This window comes from Salmo trutta, chromosome 18 (assembly GCF_901001165.1).
Source record: "Salmo trutta chromosome 18, fSalTru1.1, whole genome shotgun sequence".
In the NCBI taxonomy this organism is placed as follows: Eukaryota; Metazoa; Chordata; class Actinopteri; order Salmoniformes; family Salmonidae; genus Salmo; species Salmo trutta.
The window spans coordinates 22,303,525-22,324,165 of NC_042974.1; the positions used below are offsets into that span (position 1 = coordinate 22,303,525).

Below are 20,641 nucleotides of genomic sequence, written 5' to 3' on the forward strand. Positions count from 1 at the left end.
ATTATTTTTTACTTTTAGTTTTTACTTAATTTTTGGGGGGGAAGCCTGGCTTCTCTTGGCACCCATGAATACATGCCACTGTCTACACAGGAACTTCTAATCAGCAGGTTTTGCATGAGTGGAGTTTTGGCTTGCTTGGTGACATCACCAGGTGATATAAGTTAATAGACCAATAACAAATAGAGTTCCACCTCTCTGACAATAACAGCTAGTTTTCAGGCTACATATTGCTCCTATTAGGCCCCTCCGCTCGAGTGGATTGATACACACCAGAAAGGAACCGGCGAAGCGAGAGGGATAACTGGGCCCAAAATCTGTCTTCTCCAGCAGGTGGCGATTTTGAGTTTTTTTGTTCACCAAGCGAGGAATTTTTGTTAGAAGGTCATTGAGTGTCGAATTTGGTAAACAAAAAAATGTAATGGCTTATTTGCTACATATGGCTGATTTGATCGAATAGAAGTTTCGTAATGATTAGGTTGTTACGAGTGTACTGATATAAGTAGGACACGTGACATACCGGCAACTTTGAGAGAAAAAAACACTTTATATCAGAGTTGTGCCTGGTCGTCACTCGTTACCACAGTCACAAAGTCATAACACCCGTCTACAATTTATCTTCTAAATATGTGATTTTAAACCTTGCTTGAGAAATGTATTTTTGTTAAAAAGCTATTTTTGACCATTTTAGTGGAAAACAATTACAGTAAGGTACTTAATTGTTACCAAGAGAATTTGGTATTGAGATAAACATTTTTTTTAAATTACACAAATACGGCTCCATATGTCCGTGGACAGTTAAACTGGCAGACTGTATTGACTTGTGGTATAGTTAGCGCTCGGGAAAACGTAGTACATAAGGAAAGCACCAAAACAGCTTGATTTAAAGTGCATTCGGAAAGTATTCAGACCCCTTGACTTCTTCTACATTTTTCTACGTTACAGCCTTATTCTAAAATGGATTAAATAAAAACTAGTCCTCATCAATCTACACACAATATCCCATAACGACAAAGCGAAAACAGGTTTCTAGAAAGGTTGGCAGATGTGTGTATATATAGAGTACGAGTCAAAAGTTTGGACACACCTACTCATTCAATGGTTTTTCTTTATGTTTACTATTTTCCACATTGTAGAATAATAGTAAAGACATCAAAACTATGAAATAACACATATGAAATCATGTAGTAACCAAAAAAGTGTTAACATATATTTTATATTTGAGATTCTTCGAAGTAGCCACCGTTTTCCTTGAAACATATTTGCAAACTCAGCATTCAAAAAGCAATTTCATCAATTTTAGAATAAGGTTGTAACGTAATAAAATTAGGAAAAGTCAATGGGTCTGAATACTTTCCGAATGCACTGTAGGGAAGGGGCATGCAAGCAGATGAGGAAATTTGGCTAGAATGGAAGAAATTATAGTGAACACCTGCATAAGGGCAAAGGTAAACCAGGGAGAAGACGCACTATCCCCCTGTGCCAAATAACAAAAACACAACCCTCCCCAAAAATGCTGTGTGCCAATTCTCCCCTTTTTTGGCAAATTATCGCTCTACAATTCTGTTAATTCTAACAGGGACAAGTGTTCAACATCTCAGTAATTATCTGAGATGCGCATTGCAATTGTAGCCTAATAAAGACGACCTGGAACGCAACCATGGGGTTTGACGCATCGATAGAAGAACGGTTCTCATTGGTAGAAGTGATATTGTTTTACCCAATCAGAGCGGTTGTTTTGCAAGAGTCATAGTGTCCACCAGGAAGAGAAAATGTTTACAGTCTTTGATTTTGTAAAAAAAGAGGTATACCAGTTTGTTTTGGATTATGACTAACACGTCATAACCCGAGCATACATCGTTGTTGATTTGCCCTTCTCAACATGTACAGCGGACTTTTACCGAAAGGTCTGACCGATGCAGAAATGAGTTCAGACGATGAATACGACCAAGGTGTTGCAAATCAAGAAATAGCCGCAACTAACGTTCAACGTCCTGCAGTTGGACTTTCGCCTGGTCTTAAGCAAAATTGTGTTACACTTGGAGACACAAGTTATTCTTCTATCCAGCCCTTCATAGAAAATGACCCGTGTTTGGACTCCTTACCCGGGATTTCCGAGGAGATTTGGCAAGTATGTGAAGTGTTGCACCACCTTTCAAAAGCAAGTAAAATGTGGATAGGCTACTCATTTGAAAAGCTACATTGTATGTTTTAATGTGACTAAAGACACCAACGTGATATACACATCACACAAACATCATTTATTAAGTGTTGAAAAGGAGGTTTTCATGATTTGGGTTAATGCTTTTGTTAACGCTAAATGTGAATGGTTGCGCTTCATGTTCTTTAGAAATTTAAAGAGCAACAGAAGAAAAAAGATGAGATCAACACAATGAAACTCCCCCAAAAAAGACAGCAGAGAAAAGGACGATATAAGAAAGGTGAATTGCACGTTTTAACACATAGCCACTGAAGATAAAGATCAAGGACATCTTTGCTCTGGTCAGATGTAAGCCTAACCTACTTGACCTATCTATCACAGAAATAATGGAAAAGGGAAAACCAGAGCAGAGGGGTCATCCTGTGCCCAAGTGTCTCATGACCCTTGTTTTTTTTTTTTTTTAAGTGCCTATTCACTGACTTTCATTTGTCCTTGTTTAATTCTGAATGGTATTATAATTGAGTTAATAGTCTTCTAGCTATAAAAGTTTAACTGGAATGGATCCAAGGGAAACATAATTAAATTATATACAGTTCCATCAAAAGTCACTGAAAAAAATAGTCAACCAGTCTACCCCTTTTCATTGTTTTGAAGGGATATTACCACAGTGTAGTCTATATTTCTGAGGTCATGACACAATACAACAAAGGGTGGTTTTTGGAGTTTACTTGGCAGTTCACAGGTAACCACGATTAATGTCTTTGTTTCACGTCACTAAACAGATGATAAATCGGCAACTAAGAACATGGAATCAAACAATGAAAGGTAATGTAGGCCTATCTATTTTTGAAAATGTAATTGTATTACGTACAGTTGAAGTCGGAAGTTTACATACACTTAGGTTGGAGTCATTAAAACTTGTTTTTCAACCACTCCACAAATTTCATGTTAACAAACTATATGGTTTTGGTAAGTCGGTTAGGACATCTACTTTGTGCATGACACAAGTAATTTTTCCAACAATTGTTTACAGACATATTATTTCACTTAATTCACTGTATCACAATTCCAGAAGTTTACATACACTAAGTTGACTGTGCCTTTTAAACAGCTTGGAAAATTCCAGAAAATAATGTCATGGCTTTAGAAGCTTCTGATAGGCTAATTGACATAATTTGAGTCAATTGGAGGTGTAGCTATGGATGTATTTCAAGGCCTACCTTCAAACTCAGTGCCTCTTTGCTTGACATCATGGGAAAATCAAAATAAATCAGCCAAGACCTAAGTAAAAAAATTGTAGACCTCCACAAGTCTGGTTCATCCTTGGGAGCAATTTCCAAAGGCCGGAAGGTACCATGTTGATCTGTACAAACAATAGTATGCAGGTATAAACACCATGGGACCACCAGCCGTCATACCGCTCAGGAAGGAGACGCGTTCTCTCTCCTAGAGATGAACGTACTTTGATGCGAAAAGTGCGAATCAATCCCAGAACAACAGCAAAAGACCTTGTGAAGATGCTGGAGGAAATGGGTACAAAAGTATCTATATCCACAGTAAAACAAGTCCTATATCATCATAACCTGAAAGGCCACTCAACAAGGAGACTGCTCCAAAACTGTCATAAAAAATGCCACTACGGTTTGCAACTGCACATGGGGGCAAAGATTGTACTTTTTGGAGAAATGTCCTCTGGTCTGATGAAACAAAAATAGAACTGTTTGGCCATAATGACCATCGTTATGTTTGGAGGAAAAAGGGGGAGGCTTGCAAGTCGAAGAACACCATCCCAACCGTGAAGCAAGGGGGTGGCAGCATTATGTTGTGGGGGTGATTTGCTGCAGGAGGGACTGGTGCGCTTCACAAAATAGATGGCATTTATGTGGATATATTGAAGCAACATCTCAAGACATCAGTCAGGAAGTTAAAGCTTGTTCGCAAATGGGTCTTCCAAATAGACAATGACCCAAAGCATTCTTGCAAAGTTGTGGCATTTTGCATGGCTTAAGGACAACAAAGTCAAGGTATTAGAGTGGGCAACACAAAGCCCTGACCTCAACCCTATAAAAAATTGGTGGGCAGAACTGAAAAAGCGTGTGCGAGCCAGGAGGCCTACAAACCTGACTCAGTTACACCAGCTCTGTCAGGAGGAGTTGGCCAAAATTCACCCAACATATTGTGGGAAGCTTGTGAAAGGCTACCTGAAACGTTTGACCCAAGTTAAACAATTTAATGGCAATGCTACCAAATACTAACTGAGTGTATGTGAACTTCTGACCCACTGGGTATGTGATGAAATAAATAAAAGCTGAAATAAATCATTCTCTCTACTATTATTCTGACATTTCACATTCTTAAATTAAATTGTGATCCTGACTGACCTAAGACAGGGAATTTTTACTAGGATTAAATGTCAGGAATTGTGAAACTGAGTTTAAATGTGTTTGTAAACTTCTGACTTCAACTGTAGCTCTACAATAAAGTCTTCAAGGCTGAGTCCCAGTACTTCACCCACTACAGCTTGCACACTTTCTTGCATGGATTTTAGAATTGTGGAAACTCGCTCTAGCCAATGCTTAGGCTACACCAATCCTATGCTTTTTAATCCATGATGGTAGGTGTTCAAGTGCAGACTCCTGAAAAAGGGTGGTGAATCGGGACATAGCCTTGTTGGTGTAGGCCTACCTAATAGCCTATTCTACTAGGGCTTTCTAAAAATTGGATGGGTACTTATCACCCATGTATATTCTAAACATATGCTGTAGTCTTGTACTGAACCGATAATGAACATGAACACAATTTTTTTTCTTCTCAGCAGAGAACCTCAAGCGGAGCATGAAAGGCATTGGGATGGGCTTACGCAGTACTTTGGCATCAATGATAGATTTCAACCTCCTGCCTGTAGCAAGCCTGCTCCCAAGGTAACAAAGATGTCTGCCACATTACTCGCCTGCCTGTCTGTGTTTAATGCCATCAAGTTATGGTAAAAGCATTGAACGTGTTCTGTCTTTCCATGCCTATGTAACTTCTCATTGTTTTATCAAATATGACAGGTGGATTAAGAGGTTTTTAGACTCAAATCTGACGTTGAGTAAAATATAAAAGATAGTGTTAAATGTAATGATGAGATTACCTTAATCTTGGCATTGGGATGATTCTCCACTGTCCTTTTTGGTTGAGATTAATGTAAGATGTAGATTTGCTCTAGAGAGAAGTGTATGTACTGCATGTCTGTACAAAGACCTGACAGCTTCTGCACACCTTGTTACTGTTTGTGGAAAGCTCCGTATACAACAATAACATAGCCTCTCACACTTTGAGTAGCCTAATTGTCAGACCCATGAATCTAGCCTACAGGGGCATCGATCTAGCCTGCATAGCACTAGCTTAGGCTATATTTTTGGAAACTGATGTATGGAAAATGGAATCACAGACAGTCACCTGCTTTTGTTTTTGTGTGTCTCAGCCCTGCGTCTGTGTGCAGGAAAGTGCTGGCGAATAGCTGTAGTGTGTGTGTTATAAGATAAGCAACTCTTGGAAAAATGTGTTTATTTCTAAATGGATTCAAGTAAGAAATTAAGTTATGTACTTGATAAGTCTGATGTAATAGAACAAGAAAGAGACATTCATATTTTTATATGTAAATTGTCATGTAAGCAAAGTGGTTGCAAATATAATACTTGTGTATAAGTTGGGGAATTTGTCCTAATTCAATTGGAAGTTCTAGTAATGCTTATTTGGAGTGTTATTTGAATTCACTTTATCTCAAAGTACCATAAAATTGAATTTTTGCTGCGTTTTTTACTCATTTTCAAAAGAGGAGGCCTACTTTGAATGGATACGATATAATTAACAAGAAGCTGAATTAAACAGAACTTGTCAAGTCAACATAACGAGAAGGTCTTGCTCCTCCATGTTCAAACATTGTCATTAGTGATCAATGTCATTTAGACATTCATATTACATTAATAAATGTTAAGTCAATTACACACTAGGCACAAAATATTTTCTTTGGGACATGCACATTCAGTCTATAATTCAGTCCACATTGCCAGAAAAAAAGGCTATTGTAAAGTTGTGGAGGTAGAAGTTTGTATATATGTAGTTATGTATATGTAGTTATTCATTTCATTATTAGGCTCCACTTACTGTCTTTTTCCAAATTCATTTGAGGGATGAGTGTGAGTCTTTATTTATATGTTTATATATGCCATTTAGCAGACGCTTTTATCCAAAGCAACTTACAGTCATGCGTGCAAACATTTTATATATAGGTGGGCCCGGGAATCAAACCCACAATCCTGGCGTTGCAAATGCCATGCTCTACCAACTGAACCACACAGGGCCATGAGTCCTTGAATCATTTTTATTAAGATGCTTCAGAGAGGGCTCCCCTAATATAGAAGCATAATATCTTGCCCGTCATGTGCCCTGTAAAATATTTTTGGAGAAATGCTCTTTACTGTACTACTTCGGATAGTCTCCTTTTTTTAGGGAACCACCCTGCAATCAGTAACCAGGGGCATCTTTGCCCCCTCCCCTGCTCCAGTCTGTAATGGAAATGTGTAATTAAAGAGTCACATTTATGTTTGGTAACCCCCCCCCCCCCCCCCCCCCAAAAAAAAAGATTTCTCTTCTAATATCCAATCAAAAAGGTTTTCTACATATTTGTATTAATAGCAATCCTATAAAAAATAAGGCCCAGGGGAAGTTACTCTTAGATTTTCCCCCCCTTTCTATTTCTAAAATCACAAAATGTTCCCCTTCTCTCCAGTCCAGCCTAGAAAAGAGCAGAGAGCGCCATCGCTGAAGGGGACTTTGGGAAGGCGGAGGAGATGAGCGACAGACTCGCCACTCGAGAGGTACGTTGCACTGATAAGAGATCTTTGGGGCGCTCCCGCTGTGACAAATCAAACTAATGGATCCGCTGCCATTTCTTCCTGCAAAGACATAGGGGAACAAAAACACACACAGGCACACTTGATTGAGAAGTCCTGCAGCCCTTTTCCATTGAGTTAATGGAAATCCCTCCCCCTTAGTTTTGAAGTGTGGCAGTGTCTAAAGGACTTTTGGCTCTGCTTTTTAATGAAGGGCTACATTGCCTTCAAGCCAACTTTTAAAACATTCTCAAGGTGCAAGTTTCATACCTTTGAAGTGCACACGTCCCTAAATGCAATGCCTGCAGTTTTGAAAGCACTCGTCTCGGCAGGCATCATGGATCAAGCGGTTTGAAGCTAATTTAGTAGAAAATGTAGCCCACGCACCCATAATTGCAGTTAAAAAGACACAGCTACTACTTTTCATAGTTGGGGATTACAGTATGTTCAATTGTCACAACTAGAGGTGAGAGATGTGATGCTCTTATAGAAGCAGTGATATTCATGCATCAGTACAGCATACACGCTATTAAAAGTCTGTCAGCCATGTACCTAAACCTTAATTCAGATAAACACTTGAACTTCAACAAAGGTTAGGCAATGCACGCAAAATCGTCGTACTCTATCAAACATTAAAACCTAGTTCTCTATTAAAAATGTTGATGAGAGACACACACGGTAAGTGATTTGATTTTACATGCCAACAGACTGATGTTGAAGACTGGTTCTTGTACCCAGCATAAAATAAAACGGACGATAAAACACAATAATGCAAATAGCCAAAGAAAAGGTTAGAGAAATTCAAATAAACTTGCTTTGTGGCTGACAAAGTGGCACCTGTAGTTCCAGAAAGCCTCTTAGAGCACTAGTGGATTTGGGCAGACTTAGCTGAGGGTCTTTGCCTCTCTGTCACCTCCCTTGTAGCTTGCCAGGAACATGAAGGATGGGCTTGACAGCAGTCTGGCAGCCATAGCTCACTCTGTATCTGTGTTTACCTCATGCTCAGAACAGTGAATTGACTGAAGTTTTCAAGACATTCTCACATACAACAAAACTGGTGAGTAAGAAACTGCATTCATTGTTCTTTAATGCCTGGTAACATTTAGCCCACTATCAGCCTGTCTGTAAAATTGTCTAAATGACAATGAGAGCTAATGACAAGTGACCTACAAATTCCACCGACTTCTTGTAAATAGATAGGAAAATACAGCTGCATACAGTACCATGAATGAGTAGGACATAGACATTTCACCATTTATTCTACTGTAGTATGTTAACCATGTTGCACAGAAGGGGATACTGATGTGTTACTGCTGAAATATCCCTTTTCAAATAGGTTTTTCTCCGTCTCTTTAGTGGATGTTGGACCAAATATACAGTATCTATGGTAGAGGATAAACTTGAGAGAAGTATAGTTTGCTACAGATGGCTCAAGTGGTGGCTGCTGGCAGCGTCAAGGTTGCGGCTTCATTTCCTAGTTAAATAATAGCATGTGGTGTATTAAACATGCTCTGGGGAAATGTGCGTAGAAGTGGAGCGTTTTATACCCACGTCTAATTCTTCCTGAGTTCAACCTCATTGCACTTTGCAAATTATGATTGAGACACTAGTGTTGACTCTGGACAGTCCTATGGTGACAAACATTTAGTGGATCAATATTCCCAACTGTGGTCAGAATACATTTCAAGGTTATTATTGAAGCGTCTCATTTGATACTGTATGTAATGGCTTATTTGTTTACTGTCATAACACTTGAGAGACATTATTATGGCAGGCTTTTTAGTGGAGGAATCGTACCAGGTTTTCGTAATGGAAAGAACGGAAAAGGATTTCGACAGCTGTGAAGTACTGAAGAAAGCTGTGTCTGTCCCCCAAGGCATTGTTTGTAAAGAAACACAGTTCACAGTGTACCAGGTTGTCACAGTATTTCAATTCTCAATCTGCCAGCATTGCTTTTCGAACCAAAGTGAAATGTCTGAAGATGTTCCTCCAATAAAGGAATTGTTTGTTTCTGCTGTGTTTTGAGCTCGCGACAATCAATTCATAATTTTTTGTTGACTTTGAATCTGAATATTAAAACAATTTGGTAAAACCCTTTTTTTTAAGGCTTCTTATAAATTCTCTGATACATGTGCTTTCATCTGTTCGAGTTCTAAAATACACTGCCAGAATATTACAGGTTGCTTTGAGATTGTCTCCTCATTAAAGTATATATTTAAATATTCTCCAAAGTCTGAAATTCTTTGTTTCAAATACTTTTTAAAGCTCGGTTCTTCTTAAAAGTTCAAGTTAAGTATTAAGTCCACCAAAATGTGACACAAAGCAATCACATTTCTTCTTATAGGTATCTTTTCATATTATTAACTGGTACCTTACTGAGGCAGTGTTGTTTCAAAGGAAGCTCTTTCGTTTTCATCGCTAATACCTTTACATTTTAGAAAACCATTGTTTGCAGATGGGGTTGGCAATGTTTCTTATTTTCTCACGTGCAGTTTGGTTTGTTGATCTTTTGCAGAGCCGTACTTTTCTTGTTGTTTCTCAAAGGCCGGCTTAGAAGTCCCAAAATACTCGGAATAGCTTCTGGCCCCTAAAGTACTTCTTAATATTAGTTCAGTAGATTAAGTGGTGCAAGTCTTCCAGTTAGGGCACTTGCGACGCCATCCTTTGATTACTGAACATTATTTTACACAGCTGTACGTTGCATATGGAGTAATTCATTTCCTTAATTAGCATAATATTAAGCGCTATATATAACTCGCTCACCCTCTGTCAGGAGAGTTGATAGGATCCGGCAGCTCATATTTAAAAGATGGATTCCAGAAAGCATTCCTGAAAAATGAAACAAAGAAGGCTGTATTCAGTTAAAATGTATATCCAATAATACAGCAACTGTTATAAGCATTCATAACAGCGCATAGCTTCTTATAACTGCCTACACAAGTGCATAAATGCCTATTATTCATTCATTCATAATACATTATGAATGAGTTTAACAGCTAGCCCTAAGTAAAATAGCTAAGCGCAACTTAATCCAATGGTGATTTGTAATTCACTGTCTCTTCAGCGGACTTCCATCCTGCAACAATTGATTACATCCCTCTCCTCTACAAACCGAGCAATAAACCGAGCAATAAGCTCCCTTTTTTAATATTTAGTTTTTTACTCTGAGGCAGCACTTTTTATATAATAAGTGAGAATAATACAAGACAAAAGACTGTCACACCGTGTTAGTGCTTCCAGTTTCCCCTTAGCAGTGATCACAGCTATTAGCGTACATTACCACTTCAAAACAGAAACTATGTATTCTGACACAATAGGGGGTGTCGTGTCCTTTTCATGAGTTCCAGAAGCTAAAGAGTATGGAAATGACGGAAAGAAAGAAACACCTGCATGGTTCATCATAAACACTTGGCTAACCACTGGTAGTCTAAAGTACAGAACCCAGAGAAATATCACTCTTCAACACACCATAGATAGGTGGTTAGGAGTGACATTTTTGAACAGAGAAAGACACGCCAACTTATCCACAGGTGCTGCTCTTGGCAATAAGTAGCAAATTAACAGTCACCTGACGTTAGATCATTGTATGACTGAGCTATAGGCCTAGAGTCGTGTAAATGGTGGTTGCTTGAAGGCCAGATATGCTGTGTCCACTTCTCATACCACTCAAAATGGTATGATATTATTATGACCCTAATTTCTTCTACCATTTCAATGAAGCTAGAGATACAGTACCAGTCAAAAGTTTGGACGCACCTACTCATTCCAGGTTTTTTTTTTTTTTTTTACTATTTCCTATATTGTAGAATAATAGTGAAGACATCAAAACTATGAAATAACACATGGAATCATGTAGTAACCAAAATAGTGTTAAACAAATCAAAATAGATTTTAGATTCTTCAAAGTAGCCACCCTTTGCCTTGATGACAGCTTGGCACACTCTTGGCATTCTCTCAAGCAGCTTCATGAGGATTGCTTTTCCAGCAGTCTTGAAAGAGTTCCCACATATGCTGAGCACTTGTTGGCTGCTTTTCTTTCACTCTGCGGTCCAACTCATCCCAAACCATCTCAATTGGAGGCCAGGTCATCTGATGCAGCACTCCATCATTCTCCTTGGTCAAATAACCCTTAAACAGCCTGGACGTGTGTTTTGGGTCATTGTCCTGTTGAAAAACAAATGATAGTCCCACTAAGTGCAAACCAGATGGAATGGCTTATCGCTGCAGAATGCTGTGGTAGCCATGCTGGTTAAGTGTGCCTTGAATTCTAAATAAATCACAGACAGTTTCACCATCAAAGCACCATCACACCTCCTCCTCTATGCTTTATGGTGGGAACCACACATGCGGAAATCATCTGTTCACCTACTCCGTGTCTCACAAAGACACAATAGTTGAAACCAAAAGTCTCATTTGGAATCATCAGACCAAAGGACTGATTTCCACTGGTCTAATGTCCATTGTTTGTTTCTTGGCCCAAGCAAGTCTCTTCTTATTATTGGTGTCCTTTTAGTAGTGGTTTCTTTGCAGCAATTCCACCATGAAGGCCTGATTCATGCAGTCTCCTCTGAACAGTTGATGTTGAGATGTGTCTGTTACTTGAACTCTGAAGCATTTATTTGGGCTGCAATCTGAGGTGCAGTTGACTCTAATGAACTTATACTCTACAGCAGAGGTAACTCTGGGCCTTCCTCTCCTGTGGCGGACCTCATGAGAGCCAGTTTCATCATAGCGCTTGATGGTTTTTGCGACTGCACTTGAAGAAACTTCTTGTTTCTTAAAATTTCTTGAAATGTTTGATATTGACTGACCTTCATGTCTTAAGGTAATGATGGACTGTCGTTTCTCATTGCTTATTTGAGCTCTTCTTGCCATAATATGGACTTGGTGTTTTTACCAAATAGGGCTGTCTTCTGTTTACCACCCCTACCTTGTTGCAACACAACTGATTGGCTCAAACGCATTAAGAAGGAAATACATTCCACAAATTAACTTTTAATAAGGCACTCATGTTAATTGAAGTGCATTCCAGGTGACTACCTCATGAAGCTGGTTGAGAGAATGCCAAGAGTGTGCCAAGCTGTCATCAAGGCTACTTTGAAGAATCTCAAATATACCCTTCTACAATGCAGAAAATAGTAAAAATAAAGAAAAACCCTGGAATGAGTAGGTGTGTCCGAACTTTTGACTGGTACTGTATATTAGGAAAGAAACCCATACCACCATAGCATGCATTGCTTTGGAAACCACTGTTTAAGTACTGTAAAGCAAAGGTGGCACAACATGGCTATTTAGGTGAGAAGAGGAGCTGAACTAAGACTGTTTCATGTTATTTTGGTATTTTCTCTTTTCAGTACCTTTCCCTGTGATGCCACATTTTTTTTAATGAGCATTGCTTTTGTGGAAAACACTCGTTATCAGATTTAAACTGTGCCCGCCCCACATCAGAAAATGAGGCTCTCTTCCTCTCTCCTGCAAGGCCCCCGGGCGACTGAGAAACAGTTAAGGAAAGTCTGTTCTTCGTTCCTTTTTCCTTCAGCATAAGCAATTCATCACAGAATGAACTCTTTATTGTATGTGTCTCTGGATGACTCACATGCAATTTCTTCCCATTTAATTTTGAAATGGATTTTGTGAAATGGTTACTAAGCTTTTATCAAATGCTTGGGAATCTCATTTAGATTATTGTATTTCATTAATTACTTGATAGGCAAAGCATACTTTTCAATGTAGATTTTTTTTTGTGCTGTTTAATTAATTAGCATGTTTTCTCTTTTAATTAAAGCCATTTTTTTATTAAAGCCCACAGCAAAACACATATATAATTTGTTTGTAATTAGGCCTTAATTGGTGGTAGTGGAAGCTTAGCACCCTTAGTTTCTTTTTTCATGATTGCCATTTTATTGCCAGTCAGTCATTAATTAAACTGTTTTTCTAATTAGCTTATAAAACTGTTGATGGCACATTATTGTAAGTGTGAGTTCAAAGCTTGCTAATAAGCCTTCCCTACTCAGAAGAGGCAAGATAATGGAATATGCACAAAGCGGGCAAACTTTCCGACTCTTTTTCAGTCCCTAAAGATGACAGTATCTAGCATCAGATTATTAGGGAGCAGAAAAATAGAGACATGCATTATACCACTGGCAGTTCGGCAATATCTTCCCAGGAGTGGCTCTCTTTTTGCATGTCATGTAATGCTGTTTGTCAAATTGGCAGCAAGATTACATAAACCTCTTACACGACTGCCCCCTGAATGACAATAATGCTAATCTTTATTGAGAGAATATGGCAATGCATCCTGAATAAAAAAAAATATATATATATATGGGGAGGATATACAGCTCATGGCTTTGATTAGATAAGCAGTCAAATGGTCTCACCAGACAACCAATGCCAGTAATGCTTTGATGTACTTAGATGTTTTTTAACACCTACAGAATAAGGACTATTCGTCATCACAAAAAAATGGACTGAAATTCCGCATTGACCAAGTTTCGCCCACTTCCCAGGACTCAAAACCGGTTCCAGCGACTGCCAACACAACACCTTAGCTGTTACACCAAGAGATCTAAAACCTCTTGACGAGGTTGCTAGGTGTTGGATTAAAGTCCAACACCTAGCAACTACCCCTCTTCGTCCCCATCTCAAGTTCCTAATGCCTGGGCACACCTTCGATGGCCTCATGGTAGCGCCATTACACTTCTGACACCAATTCGCAAATTCGGTGGTAGCCCTGACCAGGACTCAAACTTGGGTCATTGGATTGTCAACCCAACTCCTCATAGCCTTTATGACAAGATAAACTCAGGACCTCTTGATGAGGTAGCTACACACTACAATATATTGCATACAGTGTTTTCAACTTACATATTGAACACTTTGACATACTTGATTACATTGTGTATGTTGATTCATACAGTAATTATTATTTAACATGTTCTCACCTGAGATTTAAACTCACAACCTCTTGGTTCACGGCATTCCAGTCTTCCTGCTACGTGTTAAAAACGGCCCTGGGACAAACCGGGAACTAGACAACGGCCAGGGGACCATGACACAACATCCAAAGAACGTCCTAAAACCGGGAACTAGACAACGGCCAGGGGACAATGACACAACATCCAAAGAACGTCCTAAAAAACGTTCCTGGGACAAATCGGGAACTAGATAAAACCTCCAGGGGACCATGACACAATGTCCCAAGAACGTTCAGGGGACCATTGGACAAACCGGGAACTATAAAAACGTCTCGAAGAGAACGTTCCCTTGGGACCATCATGCAACATCCTAAGGAGTAGTAAAATTAAAGTCCTGAGAATGTCCTGACATGGTCCTCAGTGACGTCCTGGGAACTTACAGGGAACTAGACATGGGTCCCCCCAGAGAACGTTCCTTTGGGACTGTCACGCAATGTTCTTAGAATGTTTTTAGAAAGTCCAGTGGGATAATAATCGCTTCGTAACCCTTGAGGGACCTAATGGGAACGTCGCCGCGTGTCTTCAGGACGTCCCTAGTTTGCTGGGCTTCACTCAAATCATTGTCAAGACTTGTTCTTATCAACATAATAATTTCTTTGTTTAACTTGCACCGATAGGACAACCAATAATTGGAAATAGATTGAATGGCATCAAAGCAATTTAGTGGACAGACTGCCTTATGCTTCATTGTCGCAGTAATGCTTTTACATGGCATAAACAAGGTCAAGTTGAAGTATAGCACTCTGACTTTTCAGACTAGAAACCCGTTTTCCTTTTTTCCTCCCTACCTCGATTCTTCGAAATTAGACTGAAATTACATATGAGCTGCCTAATCTGATATTTATTCCATTCTTATATAGCCCTGTTTCCCAAAGTTGACTAAGGCCACATTATTTAGGCATTAAGGTAGTGTGATAAGGGAATTAGGCTGGTCATTAATCGTTTACACGTCAAATGCAGCGGAGCAGCTCGGGGTGGTGATTTAGTGAGGCAAAGCCACATAGCCCCTGTTAATCCACCTCTCACATGTTTTAATTGGAAGAGGCTTCCCTGGATAGGACATTTTATGAATGGGTTTAAGGCCATTTCTTCCTTAAAGCCATCATTTATTTCATATTGTTAATACCAGCCTGAACACTTTATTAATATAGAGAAGCATTTGCGTTAAGTTGAATCTTCTCTCCCTACCATTTGTCTTTTGAAGCTGCTGCTGTTGTTTGTAATGTGTATCTTGGAATATCCAAGGATTCTGAGAAATGCACAGAGTTATCAGTAAATCATTGTGATGACTATGAACTCATGTTGGTAAACTGGTTGAAATACCTGCATGATCCCCAATGTCTTGCATACTTTGGAAGGGATTCCATTTGTGTCACTGACAGAAGCCACATCCATGCTGTCTATGCAGTAGGCTGTGCTCAAAGGGGACTATGATTGATAATGCAAGTTCTCAATACTATATTGTGTCAATACAATGGACATGCCTTATCACGGCCTTATCTTTAACATGGCCTGTGCTGAAGTGATATATATATATATATATATATATATATATATATATATAGCGAGGCCACATATTTGGAAGTCCACTTGAATCTCTATGACAACCCAACCATGAGTGACAACAGAAAGTGGTACTATTGATTTAACTTTCCTAGTGGTTGTAAGCTACTGCAGCAGCGGCAGTATAAAGTATAATGCAGCAAAAATCCGCTGCCTGCAAACCTTCCAAAGGTCACAGTATTAATCCTTTGAATAAACCTTGTGTTAAATGGAGGCTGTGCTCAGGACAGAATTGAAAGAAAAGAAAATGGTTTTGGGGAGAAAAAAATTGAAGCTATCGGACACTAAATCTTCATTTTAACATTGGTCTTACGGAAACATGGAATAGGCTTGTATGACTACCTTAAACAAAGAACACATGAGGTTTTTGCGTCGAGTAGGCCCATTTTTCTTTTCTTGCTTTGTATTTTTATTCTGGCAGCAAATGTTTTCATTTTTGCTGGCTTGTGATTTGAAAGGATTTGGCACTAAGACACACACAAGGGGAGGGGGAGGAAAAAATCCTGAAAAGTGGATCAAAAAAGTAAATGAAAAAATAATGTCATATTACAGAAAATATGAGAGGCTAATTTGTGCCGACTTTTTGCTAATTTTGTTCTCGCCACAGAAAGAGGAGCCGTCACCTGCTCGGCGCCACAGCGCTGACAGTGCCAGTGATCCATGAAATAAGCTGCCGCTGGCTTTGTTCAGATAAGAATGAACAAATCTGCACAATGTACTGCTCTCGGAATCTCATTTTCATACTTGCATGCAGGCTAAAAGAAATAAGCTGTTTGCAGGCTTGATTAATCAGACATTTGAGGGCTTTTTTTTGTCTCTTTGATCTGTTCTGTCGCCTAGGTAACTTGGTTGACATTAATGTTGAGCCCCAGTAAAGACAATCAGGGATGTAGACTGCATTGATAAAAAAAGAAAAAATGTAAAGACCTTTACCGCTTTAACCGCTCAGTGGCTGCATTCAAAAGGGAAGAGGGGGGAGGGGGGTATGTGAGAGGGTTTTAATTATGTCAAAGTGTCAATGTGTCGGTGTCTTTTTTTTTTTTTGGCGGGGGGTTTAGGAAGGCGTGGTTTCTAGACATTTTGAATTTCAAATGCTCCCCACAGGAGAGCAGGTTAATGTGGGTAATCCTTGTGTTCAAAAAAAGATACATCTCTGGTTGTAAAGCTCATGGAGCCATTTAGCATCTTCCAATTTCATTTGATTTTCTCTCAAAACCATGCCTCTTTTACCCAATGACTTTATTTTTTGGCAAATGTGTGAACGCAGGAGAATTGTCAACAATTGAATAAACCTTCAGATTTATGATCCCAGCCTGCGCCACATCCAAGCAAAAGCATTTAGCACCTACACCACTTAAACATGGTGCTCAAAATGCCCTGGTGTTATCTGCTGGCAAATCTACTCCCAACATGAGAATGATCACCCATTGTAACTTTCCATTTCTCCAGAGTTCTGCCTAGAAAACATGATTTATGGGCCTTTTAAACCTATAAAAAAATTGCAAGGAATTAGAAAACTGTCATAGTATGTTAGCTTCAGGTTATGCAGACGCTTTTACAAATCTTCCAAGTGACTGTATAGATGAATGCCTCGAGGGCCCAGCCGGAGCCCAGTACTTGCAGCCAGCTGAAGCCCTTATCTCAAATCCAAGCAAAGTACCATTAATCTTTTTGAAAGACCTTTATGGCTTTTAATGTATCCCAAATTAGAACATTTTTACACCCTTGGTTCCTGAAATATGGTGATAAAAAGCCTTTAGAGTTAAATGTTTCCTGGCTGCTTGCACTGTCCTGCTTAATCCCAACATTTTGTCTTTCTATAAAAGTTTATCCCACTTAATTATAATTATTTTTTTTAAATTGACTAGCATGTTTTTTTGTTGTTGTTGAGAAATGGTGGCACATTTCTTCACTACCTTTTATTTTTAGACTTTTTTTTTCTTTCCCCTGATTGTACTCTGAGTGTTAGATAATTATTTCTAAAGGTTTGGAGATTTGTTCCAAGTGTGGAGTGACTGGATGTTGCCTTTTGTTTCCTGTGCTTCTGTGTGACGGGTTATTGGGATTCTTCTGCTCAACAATACATGCACTTCCTCACTGATATTTGAACAAAACGTGTTTGCCACTTGCAATCACGGTTGTTCCTTTTAACTTCTGATTTAAAGATCTGCACGTTTCAAATAAAATGTTTTCCTTTACTGTACATCCAAACGATGAAGTAAATATTATGACAGTCATGGTAAATGGTTATTTTCGATTACTGTTAAGCAGTTGAATGTGTATTTACTATGTTTTTTTTTCTTCACCAACCCACAATCTAGGTGCCGTCATTGCATCGTGGTCAGGGTGAGACAAAACGGGAACCGGAGGCACTCATGAGAAGACACCCTGACATATCAGTTGGAAGAGCTCTGCTTGCCAGAGAGACTGATTTACATCATCTAAGGGGCCTTGTCTCTCTTTCAATAGTTGGCCGTGAAAATCGCGCAAGCCACCGATTGCCGTGACTTTGTGCAAAGCAAACAGGAAGTGGAGGCTTCGCGGGCAGCCCAGAAAAGGAAGGAACAAATCACTTGGGGGTTTGTCTTTTTACTCTCCTCCCCACAATTATCTCCCTAATTTACATTAAATTGCAGTTTGTTAGTGACATACATTTGTTATGCATATTTGGCTAGCTTGCCAGCTTCTTTTTTACTTATTTCATGCACAGGTATAAATACATGCTAGGGTTTGACTATACAGAGAAAGTGTGTACTGTAGCCGTCGTTTAACATTAGACGGGCACTTTCGAACTGTCACAGTGGATGTCATGGTAAGAATGTGTAAAATGTGTTATGCTAATGTCTAAGAACAACACACAACTAACTGTTATTTCAAGCTCTCAAGAACATGGAAATATGTATATTTCATGCAGATTCATTTTTGTCATTATAATTTCTGTAATAAGTAATACATTTTGCAAAGAAGTTTTGCTAAATCAGTATTTTAACATTGATTCAGGTTTGAAGCCAAGCAAAGATGGGAAACCAAAAGCAACATGGGCTATATGTGACTTTACGTCTTCACTGAAGAGAAAGAAAATGAAGATTTGTGTAATTTCTCAGTTCATTTAATGACGTTTGTGTTAGATAACATTTTTGTTTATGCATATAATTTTTTATTCACGTTTGTACCATCATGTTTGTGAGAAATTGTCAAGATACTGTACACAACTAACAATAGAAAAACATCTAATCTGTAAAAAAAAAAAAAATGGAATTTATAGAATGTTCAAATTAATTCTCTGAGCACTCCATGGTGGCTGCTTTATGTGCTATTTTCCATTACATTTCTGTGATTTTTAGCATTTCGTGGATTTTTTTCCTTCAAATTAAATATGGTGTACATTACTGGATGATACGTTTATTCATTGCTGTAAAGTGGGTTAATCATGAAGGTGCTCCTTTCTTCTGAGGAGGTAGAGAAAGAAAAGATTAGGTTCCTAATGCAATGTACGGGATAATGTGCGATAGGATTTGCCAGTGCAAAATGAAATTTGGCTGCTGTAAACTGTTGTGAGCAGTCGTAAATTGTGTGAACAGAAAGACATGAAACAGAGGCTTTGCTGTTGGCCTTCACCCATGCTGAGAGAGATGTCATTGTTCCTCCGCTTAAACAAGAAGCACAGGATATTTCTAAGGAGCCTACTCTATAGCTGTAAAGAATATGAGCGATGATTAAATTGTTGTGCATTCAGAAGATTTGATGCTCCTCTTTACAGTTTCTTTGCACTGTGATCTTCTTTTGCTCTGCAACGACCTGCTCTCCAACTGGTCCGTCCCAAATGCTTCCCCCAATGCAGATTGAGATTAATTATTGTAATTTCAAATTGCATGCGGAAAAAGTGCACGACTGGTAATTGCCATTATTCGTAAACCTATATTATTTTGTTAACAATGCAAAATGATTTGCTTTGCTCCAAGGCAATCTGGATTAATCCACCTCAGTTGTTTGCTCTTCACACATTTTTGCACCCACTCCCAAATGCTGTATCCTATTCTCATAGTCTTGCTGTGTATGCTGAATCAGTCTAGCACTGCAAGAAAAATAGGCAGAACATCAGCATAAAAAGTTTACTTGACCGAAGCGGCTTAAAACTGTGAACATCTGAAAAGGGCTGAGAACTACAATGAAATCCACAGAAAAAGGTAACACTTTGACAAGCAGAACCAGGTTAAGGGTATAACTTACTGACAATAGTTTTCATAATTTTACGTGATGCTATTTTTTTTATTTGTGGGTCCACATTTTGTTAGAAAAAACTGCCAAAATAATGGAAATACTTCAGTAAATGAAAGATACAGAGTATATTGAAAGCCGGTGCTTCCACACAGGTGTGGTTCCTGAGTTAATTAAGCAAATAACATCCCATCATGCTTAGGGTCATGTATAAAAAATGCTGCGCAAGCCATTATTTTGCCATTAATTTGGCTACCATGGCTATACCCCATAAGATGGCAATGCCCCCATCCACAGGGCACGAGTGGTCACAATGTTTTGATGAGCATGAAAACGATGTTAACCATGGCCATCTCAGTCACCAGATCTTAAACCAATTGAACACTTATGGGAGATTCTGGAGTGGTGCCTGAGACAGCATTTTCAATCACCATCAACAAAATCTATTGTTGAAAAATGGTGTCCCATGTAGCTCATTTGGTAGTAGTGCCCTCCAAGCTCATCACTAAGCTCTGGACCCTGGGACTGAATGAACTCTTCCGTTGCATCTGGGTCATGGAATTCGTGACGAGCCGCCCCCAGGTGGTGAGTGTAGGCAACAACATATCCGCCATGCTGACCCTCAGCACAGGGGCCCCTTGGGTCCATTCTTAGTCCCCTCCTGTACTCCCTGCTCACCCACAACTCCAACATCATTAAGTTTGCTGATGACACGACAGTGGTTGGCCTGATCACCGATGATGATGAGACAGCCTATAGGGTAGATGTCAGTGACCTGGCAATGTGGTCTCCCTCAACGTCAGCAAGAAAAAGGAGCTGATCGCGGCCCTTAGGGAACGGAGGGCCGA

The 20,641-nt window shown here is 39.2% G+C and overlaps 1 pseudogene; it reads left to right on the forward strand.

The window, feature by feature from the left end:
• Nucleotides 1-1,713: 1,713 nt before the first annotated feature.
• On the forward strand, nucleotides 1,714-18,964 carry LOC115153013 (protein FAM204A-like; annotated as a pseudogene).
• The last annotated feature ends 1,677 nt before the right edge of the window (nucleotides 18,965-20,641 follow it).